Below are 19,163 nucleotides of genomic sequence, written 5' to 3' on the forward strand. Positions count from 1 at the left end.
GCCAAACCATATCACTAGGCTATCTACTGCTTCTGTGCCTCTCATGTTCTCCTTATTCGTGCATCTGACTTGACTTAGAAAAACAAATTCCAGTGCCCTTGAACTTGAGCTTAAATAGTTGGTCAAGTCATGTCCTAAATCCTTTATGATTTAACAAAGTTGAACACTTAAGGTTAGAAATTTATTATAAAAGTGATGCCTCCTGTCCTATCCAACAGCATGCTTTTTTGAAAGGAGAAATTGTGACTGGAAGCTTTCTTTAATGCAGAACCCCTCCCAAGATTACTAATTTCATTTCTAGAAACCCTGATAAGCTTTTGTTTTATAATTATACCATATTTAGAAATGGATATTAAGAAGGCTTTTTGCTTATTGTGTACCTTATATTTTTCACGTTTTCACACTGCTAATGTCTTGCTCTAAGATAGTCCATAGGGCAGAATCTTGAGGTGGAGGAAAGAAATAGTAAGTAAAAACCATGATTTATACAAAACACTACTGTGAAATAGTCTGAATTTTTTTTTAATTTCTGATTTTTAAAAAATTGATTATAAGACAAATAAAACTCTATAGCAGCCTTCATGTACTTGGCTCTCAATAATTAATAACTTATACAAAGTTCTGTGAGGTTCAGTAGTAACATTTACTTACTAACGGGACATTATACATTTGTATGACTTACTTCAGGTCACTTAAATGTCAGTAGCATAGCCAGGAAGGAAATCAGAATGAATGTATTTCCAGCCACTGGAATTACAGTTTCTCTCAGTCTGAATCTTTCCATTTAACTCTGTTGCACAGAGGATTAACCATTTTACTTCTCTCAGAATAGGGAAGATAAGATTCGTCTTATTTCTGCTGTATTTGAAATTACACAACCAAATTCAGTTTCACAGAATATTATTGGGAAGGAAACCAACCCTATTTGCTATATAAGGAAGTCTCTCTGCTTGCAAATGTTCACAAGATGAATGAATGTACAGATGAAAGACAAGCAATTTATTTTTATTTGATACTGAGAATAGCAATTTAAACTTCAGTGAATTTGCCCTTTGAAGAAAATGCAAAATATAGGTCAAATATCTTTAGAATGGTATCAACATAAATAAGTAAACTGTGATCAGACCAATTTTGAGTTATGGGACAAGTGTAGTCATCACACATTTCATCGTATTGTTAGTATTAGTGTGTGAAGTATATATGTGCATATATACATATAAGATTCAGAAACTGCCTTTCAGTTTCCATTATTGATTGAAGGAGTTATACCTGGAATACCATTACATTGCAAATCAGTCAGGCCTTAATACTTCTAAATGGAGCATGAACAAGCTGAAACTCTAGATTTGGAACTATCCACCACACTATTTTATATCGTAAGTGAATAAAAGCAATAGTTTTTTTTAAAGGGTAGAAAGAAAAAGAAATAAGTATCGTATTATTTTCGAGCTGGAAGGGAACTTAGATAAAATATAATCAAAATCCTCCATTTTACAGACAATTCAAAGAGGTCCCCAAGTAGTGGTTTCCTGTATTTACCATTTACTGTTTACTACACATTGGGTACAATGTACACTGCTCAGGTGATGGGTGCACCAAAATCTCAGAAATCACCACATCAGTGTTCCCCCAAAACTATTGAAACAAATATTTAAAAAATAAACAGATAGAAAAAAGATGACTTCCCAAGTAGCATTTTCCTGTATTTATCTCTTACTATTTACCACACATTGGATACAGTGTGTGCTGCTCAGGTAGGTGATGGGTACGCCCAAATCTCAGAAATCACCACGAAAGCACTTTCCTATGCAATCAAACATCACCTGTTCCCCCTAAAACTCTGGAAACAAACAAAAAAATAATTAAAAGAGAAATTATAAAAGAAAGAAATAGACATCCTCAAGTAGTGATTTCCTATAAATATGACGGTTCTTAAGTGTCATGGAAATTCTAATAAAGGAAAACAACTATGGAAAGTACACTGAACCAAAACAAATAATCAGTAAAGAAATATAGGGCAAATAAAGTAATGCGTTATTGAATGATGCTAAAAAACCAAAATATGCAGTTTTTCAAAATTCAGGAGTCCATTTCCGACTTGGAAACCTGAGAAGAAGAGAGATGTGAATGTGTGGTTGAGACAGTTTTGATAATACCACAATGAGATGCACAGCCTGAAGCACTGCTCTTTACTGCTAATCAACTAGATATATCTTGTAACAGCTAACCTCAGAAGCTTTTTGCTATAATTATCATAAAGACTTTACCGTCTAATTTATGACAGCGGTATTTAAAACAACTTTTCGATTTCCATTTTAGACAGGATATATTTTAAAACATCTTCTGTTTTTCAAGTGCTTGGCAAAAAACTGTTAGTCTGCATCTCCATCCCATCCAAGTATCTCGATTACTTTATTCACTAAAGACTCTCTCCCTAAATATTATAACTACCAACGTGGGGAGGTGTGGACCCTGTGTAGAATTGAAAGCCATCTGCTTGCTTTTCAACTTTGGCCTCCATCAAGGATAATAAACACATTCTTTAGAAGAAATTATTGTATTCTAGCTTTCCTTGTTGGAAAAAAAATGTTGCTGTATCCCTTACCTCATTTTATTTTATTTTTCTTTATAATTAATGTACTTAAACAAGTCCCCTCCCTCAATTTCTTTGTCTCCTCTTCCTTCTCTTCTTTCTCCTCTTTGCCTTCTCTTTTTCCTCTTCTCTTCCTCCTTCTAGTGGAAATCACAATCTCCATTTTCCAATAATTTTGAACAGCAGAAAGAATTTTACATGGAAAAACACATGATAAAAATGTTTATATTAACTTTCCTCTGATATTTGGATATTAACCTGACCTGGTGATATATGTACATTTATCTTATGATTTTATCATCCATAGAACAAACACACTCCCTTCTACTGCTTAATTTCATAGTCCACTCTCATAGGATGCCCCCATTACTTCAGCTTGTCTCTGCTAGAACCTTTCCTTGAAGTTGAATATGAGAATTTACCTAACCCACTGTGCAAAAATAGTCTCTGTCTTTATTTAATATCAAAAGAAAAATAATGAAAGGAAAAGAGAGGATTCTTACCAGAATTAAATTGCTATCTATCTATTTAGGGTTTTGTTGTTTTTTTTTTTTGAGATGGAGTCTTGCTCTTGTCACCCAGGCTGGAGGGCAATGGCACAATCTTGGCTCACTGCAACCTCCGCCTCCTGGGTTCAGGCAATTCTCCTGTCTCAGCCTCCTGAATAGCTGGGATTACAGGCGCCTGCTCCAACGCCTGGCTAATATTTTGTATTTTTAGTAGAGACAGGGTTTCACAGGCTGGTCTTGAACTCCTGACCTCAGGTGATCACCTCGGCCTCCCAAGTGTAGGAATTACAGGCATGAGCCACAGCACCTGGCCTCATGTACCATCTTAAAAGAATGTGTGATGCATAGTAAGTACTAACTAAATATTAGCAATTTATCGTTTTCAGAGAGCAAAGATTTATATAGTGGTTCAACTAAAACCAATCTCAGAGGCGTATATGGGCTAAACTACAACAAATGTGGGTAATCACTTAGGCTTACTTAGTTCCTCAGGGAAGAAACATTAGTAGACTGTGCAAACTTAGCCATGCACTGATTTGGCAATAACATTCCAATGATTATATAACCCTATATTTAGAAAAAAAAAAATACAACAACTTTTAACCTAGCAATTACACTTCCAGAAATGTGGCTCAGGGACATAATCATATTCATAAAGACATGGCTGCAGGGGTGGTCATTATGAGATTGTTTATAGTAGCAAAAATGTTGGAATGGCCAGCAGTATGAAATACATTTAATAAACTATGGTAGAACTCTGCTAGAAAAATATTTAACAACATGGAAGTATCTTCACAAGTTTATTGTAAAATAGAAAAGCAAATTATAAAACTTTATGAATATAAGATATCAGGTTATTCTTCAGATGTCTCAATCTTTCTCCTACCTGACTTATACCACCTTTTCAATAGGTAGGTCACCTTCAGTCCTCATCTTACCTGATTTCACAGTAGCAACTGACACTATGAACTGTCTCTTGAATATCACTTATTTATGTTGGTTGTCTAAACACATGTTCCTGTCCTTGTCTCCTGCTATTCTGAGCACTCTTGCTTTTTATCTTTGTCAAGCTTTGCCTTCACTACCCACGTAAAATGCTTGCATGCTCCCAGTCATAGTACTGGGCTCTCTCATTTTCTGATTTCATTTCCCATCTTTCAGTGTTACCTTTTACATCATTGGTTTTCATTTCTATCTATATATACAGATGATATTTATATATAAACTTCATTTCAGACATTCTGTTTAAGCTTAGATCATATGTCCAACAATGCAGCTGTGGTACTTTGGTTATTTAAAAAGCAAATCAAACTCAAACTCAACACATCTAAAATGAGACACATTATTACTCCTGGAATCACCCACTTCAACCTGGTTGTGACCTGGTCCCCTTTCAAAGATTCCTAAATGGAACTGCTCTAAATGGAACTGCTATTTATTAACTTATGCAAGACACAATAATTGATGCTATTTTTAATATCACCCTTACCTCCAATAATAATGTAGCACAAGTCCTATCTATTTTCTCCTCTGACAATCTGTCCAGTGAGTCCATCTCTTCCCAGCATTGTCCTCTCCCTTGTCTAGGTAACCACAAATCTCACCTGAACTACAATCAGAGATTCTTAAATGTCCTCACAATTTCTGCTCCTCCTTATCTCCAAGTCATTTGTACAGATGTCATTAAGTCAGTCCCTCCTTAATTACTACAGTGACTTTTTATTGCACTTAGCTAAAGACAAATTATTGATTTGTAGCGTACTAAGTGCAGTCCCGGTCCCATGTTCTCCCTCTTTCTTTTCCAGCTACTCTGGCCTTCTTTTACCCTCCTATATTCACCAATTCTACAGAACTTTTGAACAGGAGACAATTATAATCCCCAGAGATGCAATACTAGACCCATAATCTCAAAGGCTGAAATCCTGAAAGAACAAAATCCTGAAAATATAATTCTGGAAAGAATAATAAAAAAATTCTTTAAAATATGGTCATTTGTACTTGTGTAGGGGGATTTATTTGAGAAACATATAAAACCATGGGCCACTTTGCACAGTAGAATAGGTGATAATAACATACACAGTTTTTCATGTATAAGTACTCAGGTCAACAACAGTCACACGAGTATAACAGTTATGAACAGATTAACCATATCCATAAAGGAAAATGTATAAATACATGTCACTATGACTGGTAGTTGGGTGCATCCAGCTTTATAACTGCGGTCATCTAAAATACCATGAGGAACAACCTGCTTTTTGATGAGATCAATCAAAAAGCGTGATAGATCACCATCACATATGCAGTCATCCAAAAAGCTGAGATCTTGAGAAATCTTATTTTTCACAAATGCTGATGTACAAAAAGGACATCTCTTTATTTATTGAGGAAGTTTCAACATTTTTAGATACATGCACAAGCCTTACGCCCAAAGTAAATGTTGTAAGAATGCACTTTTATGGAGTCAGATTTGCAAAAAAATGCATAAAACAAATTAGAACGCAATAAAAGTCTCTACACAATTGATATCTCCAGTAATAGAAATGATGTGAACATGAAATACACAGGATAGGAAGATGGAATACACAGCAAAAATTAATGCTGACAAGTAAAAATACTGTGAAATAAACAAAAAAGAAAAGAAAAAAGGAAAATTTTACATATGAAGAGGCATATTACAGGGATTAAAACAGACTATGAATAATTGCAGAGAGGTACTGACTGACGTGGATGATCATTAATAAGATTTTGAATTCTTGCATCTTGATGAATATCTCCTTTTTTGTAATTTTAGGGCATGGCTCTCCTCAGAGGATATGTTCACATCATTTTCTATATGGCACAGCTCATTCTGAACTTCTGTAATTTGAGATACACAGACGTGAGCAATCATGTTACCATTTTTTCTGCCATGCTTTCATGCTGTTTGGGCACATGGAAATCCATTTTTCATGCCCTCACATAGAGGCCACAAATTTGGCAGAAACAGTAATGTCTTCTTATCCTGCCATGCACATAGTTATTTCTAAACCAGTCAGTACCTTTTCTGGCTTCTTCAGGTAAATTTGTCTCTAATTTACTAAAACTTCTGGAATTTCATCAGCTGAGAGAAATGCCAATGCAGGCAAATGACACATTTTTAAACTGAAGTTTTCATTGTTAGTGTACAGTGTGGTCAATCTGCTCATCTGAATTTTCCATCAAATGCATTGGGTTGAATGGAAAAAGCAAACGTTATTGGTAACAGCTTGAAATTCAGTTCGTGAAGCCTTGATCTCACTTGATTCCAAATCTATCATTATGGCTTAGCGGTTCAATTAAAATCCATTTTTCTTCTGCAAAGTCCACCAAACCTTCAAATAAGCTTCTAAAAAGTGCTTCACTTTTTCCAGTCATTAATACATAAAGGAGGGGAGCTTTATAAGATTTTTTGATCCATTAGGATCATGAATTGTACATAGTTGAGAAGAAACAGTGGGGATAGTTTTGAAAGTACCAATACATTAGGCAAAGTGAAGCATATGCTAATTTTGTTTTTGTTTTTGTTTTGTTGTTATTGTTGTTGTTTTGGAGATGGAGTCTCGCTCTTTCACCCAGGCTGGAGTGCAATGGCATGATCTCTGCTCACTGCAGCCTTCGCCTCCCAGTTTCAAGTGATTCTCCTGCCTCAGCCTCCTGAGTAGCTGGGATTACAGGCATCCGCTACCATGCCCAGCTAATTTATTTTTGTATTTTTAGTAGAGACAGGGTTGCACCATGTTGTCCAGACTGGTCTCGAACTCCTAACCTCAGGTGATCTGCCCACCTCGGCCTCCCAAAGTGCTGTGATTATAGGCGTGAGTCACTGTGCCCAGCCAGCATGTGAGCATGTGCTAGTTTTTTAACATTAGCTTTAGTGGTAAATACAAGAAGTTTATCTTCTTCGACAGTCAAATTCCTAATCAAGAAGAGTTCATCGTTTAATGTGTTTTGCAATCCTGAAGAAACCTCAATATCAGTAAGTGTCTTTGGTTCAGAAGATCACTGAGTATATCTAATCATTTCTATTCTCTGGGGGAGGTGTTTTTTGAAGGCAAGCATGGTGCCCTGTGTGGAGTGTCAGAAGTTGTATGTGATTCAATAATTTGGCAGGAGAGATATCTTATGTTTTTCACCTGCATTTTTTTCCTCTTCCCATGGTCTTCAAAACACCCAAGGCACTTGTGTTTGGAGAGTGGTTACAATCTAGAAATTTTGTAAGCGTATGCTGTCCATTTCAAGGCATGATTATTGCTAGGTCATCACAATGAAGAGATTTTTTGTTTTCACAGCATCAGGCATAACTAACTTTTAAACTTTTATCTTTCATCATTAAGTAGCCTTGTACACTTAACTTATCACAGCCTTCTTACAGGAGACCAATTTCACAGATCTCTTCCATTGTGTTGTAAGAAATACAGTAAGAAAGAATGCTATTCCACTTCCCCAATACCAAGTCTGTATAGTCAGGTGTCTCCAGAAAGACAGAACCAATAAGCTGTTGAAGCGGCATTATTGTCTGGGATATATAACTGAGGTTTAACTTCTCATACCAAGGAAATCGAGGACCCAGACGTACAAGAAGTGAGTCTAAGAATGGAGGTTTGGCTGGGCGTGATGGCTCATGCTTGTAATCCCAGCACTTTGAGAGGCTGAGTTGGGTGGATCACAAGGTCAGGAGTTCGACACCGGCCTGGCTAACATACTGAAACCCCGTCTCTACTAAAAATACAAAAATTAGCTGAGGGTGGTGGCAGGCACCTGTAATCCCAGCTACTCAGGAGGCTGAGGCAGGAGAATCGCTTGAACCAGGGAGGTGGAGGCTGCAGTGGGCTGCGGTCATGCCACTGTATTCCAGCCCAGGCCACAGGGCAAGACTATGTCTCAAAAAAAAAAAAAAAAAAAAAGAGTGGAGATTTAATAGCCAAGAGAAAGAGATGGGCTCTCTCTCATGCAGAGAGAGAGGAGGCTCTCTAGAAAGTTTCTAGTTCCCTGGTGAATTGCAGGGGCTTTTACAGAAGAGCTTGAGGAGGCGGTGCCTGATTTACCTAGGGCTCAAAAAATTGGTTGGACCAGGTGTGCCATTTACATAGCACTTGAAGAAGCTGGCCACTCCACCCTAATCTTTTATTATGCAAATGGTTCTCTATGTGGCCTGCACCGTGTTGCCTGTTTCTTTGTGGTTGTCAAAGAAAAGGGAAGAGAAAACCTCCTTGAACATGCCTGGCCCCCAGGTAGCCTCTTCCTATTGGCTCAGCTGCTGGCATTCATCCATGCAAGCTTCCAGCTGACTTTACAGGCTGCTGTTTGTTAGAAAAGAATTTGGGAGCTGCTTTTGTTAATAGGAAAACCTTACCAAGGACTCTGTTACCCTGACGAGCTACCCAAATAATTTCTATCTAGCTCCTGTATCACTATGTGTACAAACAATATGTGAGAGGATTTATTAAAGGAGTTGCCTCATGAAATTACAGTGAATGAGAAGTCCTACGACAGGCCATCCTCCAGCTGGAGACCCTGGGATGCCAAAAGCTGCAGGACCCTGGGGGCCCCTGGTGCAAGTCCTAGAGTTCAAAGGGTGGTGAGCCTGGAGTTCTGATGTCCAAGTTAGCAGAAGAAATGTCTGTCCCACCTCTCAGAGAGAGACCAGTTCACTTTCTGTATTTGTTCTCTCCCAGCCAACAGCCAGTAGGATGGTACCCAAGAACACTGAGGGGACACCTTCCCGACTTAATCCACTTGGATCCATGCACTGATCTCCCCTGGAAACACCCTGTGATGGTGAACATTGAGTGTCAACTTGATTGGATTGAAGGATGCAAAATATTCTTCCTGGGTGTGTCTGCGAGGGTGCTGCCAAATGAGATTGACATATGAGTCAGTGGACTGGGCGAAGCAGACCTACCCTAAATCTAGGTGGGCACCATCTAATCAGCTGCCAGTGAGGCTAGAATAAAGCAGGCAGGAGAAGATGAAAGAGCAGACTTCTGGCCTTCATTTTTCTCCCGTGCTAGATGCTTCCTCCCTCGAACATCAGACTCCAAGTTCTTCAGCTTTTGGACTCTTGGACTTACACCAGTAGTTTGTCAGGGGCTTTCAGGCTTTTGGCCACAAACTGAAGGCTGCACTGTTGGCTTCCCTACTTTTGAAGTTTTGGGACTTGGACTGATCTGCCACTGGCTTCCTTTTTCCTCAACTTGCAGACAGCCTATGGTGGGATGTTACCTTGTGATTGTGTGAGTCAATTCTTCTTAATAAACTCCCTTTCATACGTGCAGATACCTTATTAGTTCTGTCCCTCTAAGAGAACTCTGACTAATACACACCCTCACAGACACCCCAAACAATGCTTTCTGAGGTTTCTAGGCATTTCTTAATCCAGTCAAGTTGACACCTCAGATTAAGTCCATAAGTCTACACCTTGTCAACTTGGCACCCAGAGGCATCTTTTTAAACCATACTTAATTTACATAAATAAAGGCAATACCAAAGGAATAATTCCACATAACATGATGCAACTATTCTGTGCTTGTGATTTTTGAGTTTTTAGATGTTAGGGATTTTAGACTTTAGGGATTTAGATCTTTTGGGATTTCAACATTTAGGATTACGGAGTTTGGATTGTGTATTTTAGCATTATGACCCAAACCTCATGTCCTGAACCCCATCAGTCATGAGATAAAATAAAACATTTATAAAAAGTTTAAAGTTTCTATCGGATAATGACTATTTAATAGCTATTTTTAATAGTTGAATATTATTTTGAAATTATTTTTATGCATTCTACCAATTTAGATGTTTGTAGTCATTTGGCATATTTTTATTAGAAATCTAATAAAATTAACTTTTTTTTAAAATTTTGAAGACAGATTATGTGTAATCATATTAAATAACAGAATCTGGTCATTTCCAAAATTAATAATTAATTTTTTATGTGGGCCAAAGATGTGATTTGGTAGTCAGAGGTCTTAGTGGGCGTTATCCTGAGGAAAATGGGGCCGAAAAAAGAGGAGTAAATCATCTCAATTTCAAATGTTCCCCGGGCACAAAATTGATCATTAGATCATAAATTCAAAGTGAAAGAAAATAATGACAAGATCAATCATATTGGACATATTGCCAGGCGGCTCAAAAACAGAAGACACTCAAAATCCCAGTACATAAGGTTGAATGAGTAATTATGCCAAGTGTCATATGAGTGAGATTCCCAGAGGTACAAATAAATAAATCCAAAAAATCAATATGCCATGAGGTTGACATTTCACATACTGATTTCTCTTGCTCCCTTTCCCCATCTTTGCTACGTAGAAAGGGATAAAAAATGTCCTCCAACAGATGTCCACATAAGTAGGGATGGACTCTCTGCCAGTCGAATTGGAGACACCAGATACTGTCAGTGCGGCTGGACTAACTAGATGCCAACCATATGCATACAATGGAAAGAGGGGACATGGGAAGACATCTGGTTAATAAGAAACAGAAACCCAACTAAATAAATGTTAGTATTTTTTAATGAAGAACAGTGGTAAGAATATTTAAAAACTCTCAATTTTCCAAGACTCTACTTTATGTATTCACTTCTTAACATTCAGCTTGTCTCAACAGTTCTCAATCTGATTGGTCTCGCCCACTTTTATTCTCTACAAAAGAATGCCCTCCTGTCCTAAAATAGCCGTGGTATTTCTCAGTGGCTGCATGACTCTAAAAATTCTCTTTTCATGTTTCATAACTCCGCTGGATGTTTTCTTCTGCATTCTGTTTCCTCTAACACCCCTCTTTGGTAGCATCTTCTCCTCTCCTCACCCTGCCCCCTCAAACCTCCCTATCCATTCCATCTCATGATAGAATGTCACTATGACCAGGGGTGCTGGGCCAGTGTGGTGACTTGGGTGGCAAAGGGAAAAACCCAGAAAGAGATTTTTCCCTATTTTATTTTCCCTCTTTACCCTCAGTATAGAGATGCTTGATAATAGTAACTGGTAATTGGGATGTGTGTCCCCGCCCAAATCTCATATTGAAAAGCAATCCCCAATGTTGGAGGTACAGCCTGGTAGAAGGTGATTGGATAATGGCGAATGGATTTCTCATAAATAGTTAGCCCCATGTCCCTTGATACTGTCTTTGTGATAGTGAGTGAGTTCTTTGGAGATCTGGTAGTTTAAGAATGTGTGGCACCTTCCCCCTTGTTTTCTCTGGCTCCTGCTCCCACCATGTGAGCCAGCTGCTCCCCACTGGCCTTCTGCCATAATTGGAAGCTTCCTGAAGCCTCCCCAGAAGCCAAGCAGATGTCAACACGACGCTTCCTGTAAAGCCTCCAGAACCATGAGCAAGTTAAATCTCTTTTCTTTGTAAATTCATCAGCTTCAGGTCTTTCTTCACAGCAATGGGAGAAAGGACTAATAGAGAAACACCACCCCCTCTACCACCTTCCTCCTCTTTATTTAAAAGCTTTTGCTGACACTTCCTTGCCAGCATTTAGTATTCATGATAAAATGCTAATGAATCGTATCTTAATCCTTTGTGTGACCTAAGCCCATTTGTAGAGAGAACAAACATTCTTTTCCACCTAGGATTGTTCTGGTTTACGTCCATGGGCCCAGTGCAAATATGTAGCCCCTCCTTTAAGTTTAAAAAGTGACCTGTTTTGGAAGATAAGTCATATGGACTTTGTGCTTATAGGGGAGAAGTGAAAAAAATTCACAGGGAGGAATGAGCATAGGAAAAAATGATCATTTGTATCCATTGTCTGATTTGCATTGTTAGTGGGAAACAACTCCATCACTTACAAAAGGCAGGAAGGGCCAGGCGTGGTGGCTCATGCCTGCAATCCTAGCACTTTGGGAGGCTGAGGCCAGCGGATTTTTGCCTGAGCTCAGGAGTTCGAGACCAGCCTGGGCAACACAGTGAAACCCCGTCTCTACTAAAACACAAAAAATTAGCTGGGTATGGTGGCGTGCACCTGTAATCCCAGCTACTCGGGGGCTGAGACAGGAGAATCACTTGAACCTGGGAGGTGGAGGTTGCAGTGAGCTGAGATCACACCACTGCACTCCAGCATGGGTGACAGAGCGAGACTCTGTCTCAAAAAACAAACAAACAAAAAAACGCAAGAAGGAAGATTAGAGTAGAAAACAAACAACTCCCCCACCACCCATCCACCATACACATCAAGGGAATTAGGTGCTGTGTCTGTATCCAGACAAGGAAGTGACTCCTGTCCAGTAGTAATAGTTGCAGCAGCGGAATTAAGCCTGGCAGGTTAATTTTTACCTGGTGGGGGAAAAGCAGGGGCACTGGAAACACACTATTCAGGACCCTCAAACCCCCTAGATGACTACAAGGAGAGGCAGGTGTGTGTGGTGGTGGCAGGGGCACAACAGAGGGAACAGGAGAGCAGCAATTTTTGGCTGGGCTATAGGCAGTGATCCTTTTTCTATTCTTCCCTCTCGCCATTAGAATTCTGGGTCTGCTGTTGCAGAAACATTGTTATACATGGTGATTATGTTCTATAATTCCATTAGCAGAGTACTAAGCTTCAGATACATTGGGCTTAATTAAGCTTTTATGGAAAGGCCTGGGGAATTAAACACCATGTATAACATTGTTCATTTGAAAAAATGTATTCCCAAATGTAAACAACTGCTCAACAAAGAAACTTCTGGAATATGATTTCTTTGAAAGTTATAGATTAGAAAAAGCCTGATCAATTGTTTTCAAACCAAGCTGCACATTAGAACTATCAAAGAGTTTTTTAAAAAATGTTGTGACATGGGCTCCACACCTGGAGATTCTAATTTAATTTGCCTCGGGTGAGGTCTGCAGATAAGTAATTTTACAGAGTTCCATGAAGAAGGGTTGAGAACCACTGGACTAATAAATGGGTCTTGGATTTAAATTTAAATAAGTAGGTCAGGAGGATTTGTTTTCATTACAAAGGGGCATTTTTTTCCTAATGTAATTCACTTTTAGTTTCTTAAATATTATTCGACCTAAGCAACCATTTTAGTTAGGCCTTTTCAAAAAAGACACCCACGGTGTAAAAATAAATACACCTCCAAAAGAACAAACAAATAAATAAATACACCCTCTTACCAAACATACAGTTACCACTGACTCTTTTAGAAACTTACTGTACACTATTAAAAAGGAAATAATTATCAACATATTGACAACAGAAAATTTCATAAGAAATTAATTCCATATGTTTGAAAGATTTCATGCTTTCTCAGTCCCATCCTGCAGGATCCTAGCAAAATTTTAGTGTAGATTTGAGTCCTAAAACCCTCCCTGAAGGTCCCCTGAGCAAGGTTTTGCTGCTCCATTGGAGACCGGTGTTGTGGAGATGAAGTTTATTAAGCATATGAACGCCTCCAAGTTCAAAATGAAGGGCCAATTATAAGAGCCAGACTTTTGCATAGATAGGATTAACGGTATTATCTCCATTGGTAACATTCAGGCAATTGACAAAATCCTGTGGTCTCCCCTAGTCCTCTACTTGTCATACATGAAGGGCCACTAGAGCAGTCTCACAACCCTACAGGGAAGTCCTCCAGCCCACTGCTCTTGTTACACTGTCATGCAGTCTTCTTCTGTCTTCCTTGTTAGCTCACTCTCTCATTCTTCACCAAACAAGTGTATTTGAATATGTTTTGAAACTTTTGCCAAGAAAGTCAAATTTCACGTAATGAAGCCTATGTTCCTTCCCCATCTCCACTGACTTCCATTCAGTGAATGCAAAAGTATGTATGTACATTTTTGAGGACTCTAAAATAAGAGGAATGTGTCACCACTACAAATAGTAAAGAAGAGGTGGTTTCCTTGATCAGATTTCTTTATCCTCCACACTCAGCCCTAGGTAAGGTAGGGAATAAGTGAACATATTCATTTTCCTTGTGTATAAACAACCATGGTATGTATGCACATTTTATATATCAAGTTATGAAATTTATTACCTTTACATACATAAATTATATTTTAACCAAACTGTACGAAAAAGTGCTATGTGCTCAGTGGTCCTTATTTGCAGTTCATTATTAATATGACTATAAATTATAAATAGTAAATAGATAATACACAGAAAAATAACTAGTTTAATTTCTATTACCCCTAAAACAAAGCAATAGTTACTTAGTGGTATTTTCAAAGACATAATAAACTGAAACTCATGTATGTAATATTTTGGTTTCAGTTAGGCAGGTGATTAAGAAAAATGGTTCATTCATTTACAAATTTCTGGCCAGGCACAGTGACTCATGCCTGTAATCCTCACACTTTGGGAGGCCGAGGTGGGTGGATCAGTTGAGGCCAGGAGTTCCAGACCAGCCTGGCCATATGGTGAAATCCCGTCTCTACTGAAAATACAAAATTAGCCGGGTGTGATGGCACATGCCTGTAATCCCAGCTACTCAGGTGGCTGAGACACAAGAATTGCTTGAACTCAGGAGGCAGAGGTTGCAGTGAGCCAAGAGTATACCACTGCACTCCGGCCTGGGCAACAGAGTGAGACTCTGTCTCAAAAAAATAAAATAAAATAAAAAATAAATACAAAACTTTCTATTGCACAACTACTATGTGGCAGGCAAGATTTCATGAATTGAGAGTAGAGAGGTGAATAAATCAGACAAAAATCTTTGCCCTCTCAGAGCTTATATTCTAGTGGGAACTTACAATTTTGTGTGTGACATATAATGTACTCTTGAAAAACTATGTCTACATTTTTTTTCTTGAACATTTTCTTCAACATTCATCCAAGCTAAATTTGTATCCTTTCAACTGTAGATATTGAAAAGGATGAGATGGCAGTAAAGGGTTTGGTCAATGAAAATAGAGGAATTTATATGGGATGGAACATTAGAAGGAATAGAAAGTCAATGGATTAAGAAACCGTTCTCACTATACAAAATTCTCTGATCCGAAGGGTTGCTGGGATCAAAGTTGTCTGCTCAGAATTAAAACGATTAAAATCCTGCATATTTTTAAAGTGTGTTTGTTCATTTTTTATCCATGTGCATGCTTTTAAGAGTCCTACAGTACAAGTACCAGTGCCACACTCTGCCTTGCATGCTAAATTATAACAAGAATAATGGAATGGGGAGAATAAATCTTTCCAAACAGACAAATCTAGGCTGGAACAGTGAATATGAAGAAGGCCTTGAAGGGGAAACAAATGGAAAATTAGATGGGAAGGAGCCTGCAGAGAGTAGCACACAGCAGTCAAAGATGAACTGAAATAACCTTGCCTAAAAGATCAAAGGGTAAGAGCTGACTGCTGCCAAGGGCCAGGCCGAGGTGCAGGTACTGCCAGACAGAACCAAAGACAGCGGAGCCATCAAGCCAAGGAGAATAAAATGGTTTTGTGTAATTCTGAAGGAGAGAGGAAGGTGGTGATTATGAAATGCAAACCCTAATGAGATTTCCAAATGTAATTGTATTTCCATAACTTTAAACTTGCCGCCATCTGCCAATATCAGCCTTGAAGACATCAACCAAGAAGCTAAGAGAGACCATCATCCCCCAATTTTAAGCCATGTGTGACTTACCACTCATTATGATAACCCTACTCCTGGAAAGCGACATCTTTATAAAATAAAATAGACTTTTTGAGTTTCCTAGCAAAAATGGAGAGATACATGTATGTATATTTTTCATGCTTCTCAGTAGCTTAAAAAGTTTAAATTGTAAAACATATCAAAGTTTGTGAGAGACCTTCAGCAGAGCGAGTAAAACCTTCTCCAAGATAAAACACCTTTCTCCCCAAGACACTTAATACTGGTTTCCTAATCAAAAGGGAGAGAAAATATATTTAAGATTCCTCTAGTGTATGCAATTAATACTACCTGTATTTGATTGTTGGGATATCATGGACCTGGAGGGTTCAAATAAGTGGGTAGTTCGACACCACTGAGAAGAACAAACTGTGATTGTGTCCTCTGTTGGTTCTCAGTATTTCCTATGGGCCCATATCTCCTACTGAAATAGAATAATCGGACTTGCAGGCCCAGGGTGGTGGCTCACATTTGTAATCCCAGCACTTTGAGAGACTGAGATGGGTGAATCAACTGAGGTCAGGAATTTGAGAACAGTCTGGACAACATGATGTAATGCCCTCTCTACTAAAAATAGAAAAAAATCAGTCAGGCATGGTGGCAGGCACCTGTAATCCCAGCTACTCGGGAGGCTGAGGCAGGAGAATCACTTGAACCCGGGAGGTGGAGGTTGCAGTGAGCTGAGATTGCACCACTGTACTCCAGCCTGGGCAACAAGAGAAAAACTCCACCTCAAAATAAATAAATAAATAAATAAATAAGGCATTCAGTGAGATTTTAGCCAGAGTTATCATTCTTCTCAATGACAAAGAGATGGAAGAAACATTTCCATATATCAAATAGAAACTTAGAAAGATCTGTGGGGTTTTCTCAAAGATATGTCAGTAACACTGTGACGGGAACTTCCTCACAAGGTCATGATTTGCCTTCACTTGTTCAATTTTTTTCTCTATGACTTCCAAGGTGTTCCAATGTGAGTTATGTATTCCTTTTATAACCCTGATCTCATTAGCTATGGCTCCTTAGGAGCTGGGACTACCAGCCATTTCAGACTCAAAGAATCCTGGATTCACTCTCCCACTTACTACTTTCATAAAGTTGAGCCATGTCCTTTAAGCTCTCAAAATTGTACTTTCCCCTTCTGTGAAATGGAGATAATCATAGTTACTAACTCAAAGTATTGTTACAAATTTTCACTGAATGTGGCCTGCACAGTGCTTGGGATACTCAGTAAACTTTAGCAATAATAATTAATAATAATAATACTCATTATTCTTATTGGTTGCCTCAACATTTGTTATAATATCTTGCACTGAAAGTTAATGTGTAAAATGGTGGTATCTCCAGCAGTTCATAGGTTTCCTACTGCCCATAGAAAACCTAGAATAGATATATTAATAAAATGATAAACCAAATAGTTGGATCCTTGGTTGATTTTCTTCCAGAAGACTCTTTCCCAACTGTCTTCTTCATAAATTAATAACTGGGCTCAAGCTTAGTGTATTGCATTTGCTATTAAATATATACACAATAAATGCATTTCAAATAAATCTATTCTGTTGAACACAAGACTAAAATTATACCACATCAATCTACTAAAATCAAAAAAACAAATCACAAATGACTCCGTAATTAAACAAAGCAAAAACTACTTTAGTGTTAATGGTGCATCAAACATTCACTTTTGTGACAAATAATAGAACCCTGTTTATACTCAGTTAATCTAGACATCTACATTGACTCAAAACTATTTGTACTTTCTTGATTAATTTTGACCTCTCAGAATCTGTGATTCCTAGTTCCTGATTTGGATGTGAATAAAGCCTAACTAAAAAGTCTAAAGAAACATCTTTTGTTTCCCAGCAAAGCTGAGTATTAGAGCTATTTGCAACTGAGCTGCTTATTGCAAAATTTTGACACAGTTCATTTTCTCAATCTTTGTAGTTTGGCTGCGCCCCAAAATTAAGCTCCTTATTAACCATCTCTGCACATGTTATAGTTTTTAAAAGCATATCATGTTTTTATTCCTTGCTTTCCATAGTTTAATGTGGTATTATATACCCTCTAAAATATAGTTTTCCTTCAGTTAGGGTAGGAATGTTTACTAACATACTTTGATGGTCAGGAAACTGAAACACAGTTTCTTCCAACACATAATGATTTGAGGAACAGAACATGTGAAGATTAGTACCACTATAGAGACATATTTCTTCAAATTAAATGGCAAGGATTATATATTAATTACATTGATGGAAGTAATTTTATGCTCTATGCTAATTTGCTGTGACTCTACAGTTTATAAGGAATGTATGGTTATCTTATATATTGCCATAATTAAAGTCTCTCAATAGAATACGGAAATATAACAAATATGTAGATTTTATTTTTTATTCTGCTGGCAAGATCATGTCACATTGTTAACTTTTTTTCTCCAGTCAAATAAACGCACAGAAATTTCACAAGGTTCTTACCCATTTACCCTTCCTGATTTTTACACCCAAGACTCATTTCATGATGATTAAGTTCTTGAAAGACAGATTGACTCTTTATAGAGTAGAGGCAGCTGTGGCAAATATAGGCTGTAGCACTTTAAAGCTTATAGATTTAACAATGGACTACTCAATCAAGAAGAAGGAATTTCACATATGAAGGTCTGACTGCATCACAGATCTCTTAATTGGGCCAATTCTTGTCCTGTGGAAAATACACCTTCATATGAAAATTAGTTTGAAGCTACCAAGATCATCCAATAATGATGCTTGGCTGGATTTTCTTGTGATTAAATACTACCTTAAACAAATGCAAAATAACCTTGAATCCTTCTCAGCTGATGAAGAGTGATAGACAATTTTGAAGGTGTCAGGTTTTAAGACTGTGGTGATAGGTTCATTTCTCCAGTGTTGATTTGGTTCTTTTCTCTCGTTAGAATGTATAGAATGATAACCCAGCTGTGCCCTAACCACATGTTCAGACTCACACAAAAGTCAAATCAGCTTTCTTCTTCTAAATTACTTCCTCCCTTGATGTATGGACCTTATTTATAACCTCCCTTTGTGTAGTCATAACACTATCACATAGGGCTTAGTTTCTGAAAACCACAGCAATTGCCTGAAAATTGATTTGATGTCTTTTGGCCATCCCTCCCTTAGGTCCCTGAAGACATTTTAATATGAGCCATGACATTATGATGGATGAAATCTGGCATTTTACTGTAGCAATGCTACTCCCATGTGGAAAATAACAGCTTGTTCAAAAGCTGGTCTTTCAGCCAGATTTAGAATATACAGTAAGCCGCATTTCCAATCTTTTCTCTTTTCTTTGCCTTCAAAATTTCTTTCCCAAGCTTCTTTGTGTTGATTATCAAATTATCCAAGTATCACAGGTTGAAGCTAACTGAAGTTCACATAATAATAACAATAAACGTCACCAAAAGACAAGGTTAATTGTGAATAAGAAGTAACCTGAATATTTGAACATAGAGTAAAATAATTATTCAATACA

General features: G+C 37.9%; 1 long non-coding RNA gene across 3 annotated transcripts in view; it reads left to right on the plus strand.

Annotated features, from left to right (window-relative positions):
• The window catches only part of LOC117082222, a 39,468-nt gene that overhangs the window by 18,239 nt on the left and 2,066 nt on the right, over positions 1 to 19,163 (plus strand). For all 3 annotated transcript variants that reach the window (XR_004436527.1, XR_004436526.1, XR_004436525.1), the window contains exon 3: positions 18,812 to 18,948. This is a non-coding gene — a long non-coding RNA (uncharacterized LOC117082222). The remainder of the gene's footprint in view (positions 1 to 18,811; positions 18,949 to 19,163) is intronic.

This window comes from Trachypithecus francoisi, unplaced genomic scaffold (assembly GCF_009764315.1).
Source record: "Trachypithecus francoisi isolate TF-2019V2 unplaced genomic scaffold, Tfra_2.0 Lachesis_group9, whole genome shotgun sequence".
NCBI classification, from domain to species: Eukaryota; Metazoa; Chordata; class Mammalia; order Primates; family Cercopithecidae; genus Trachypithecus; species Trachypithecus francoisi.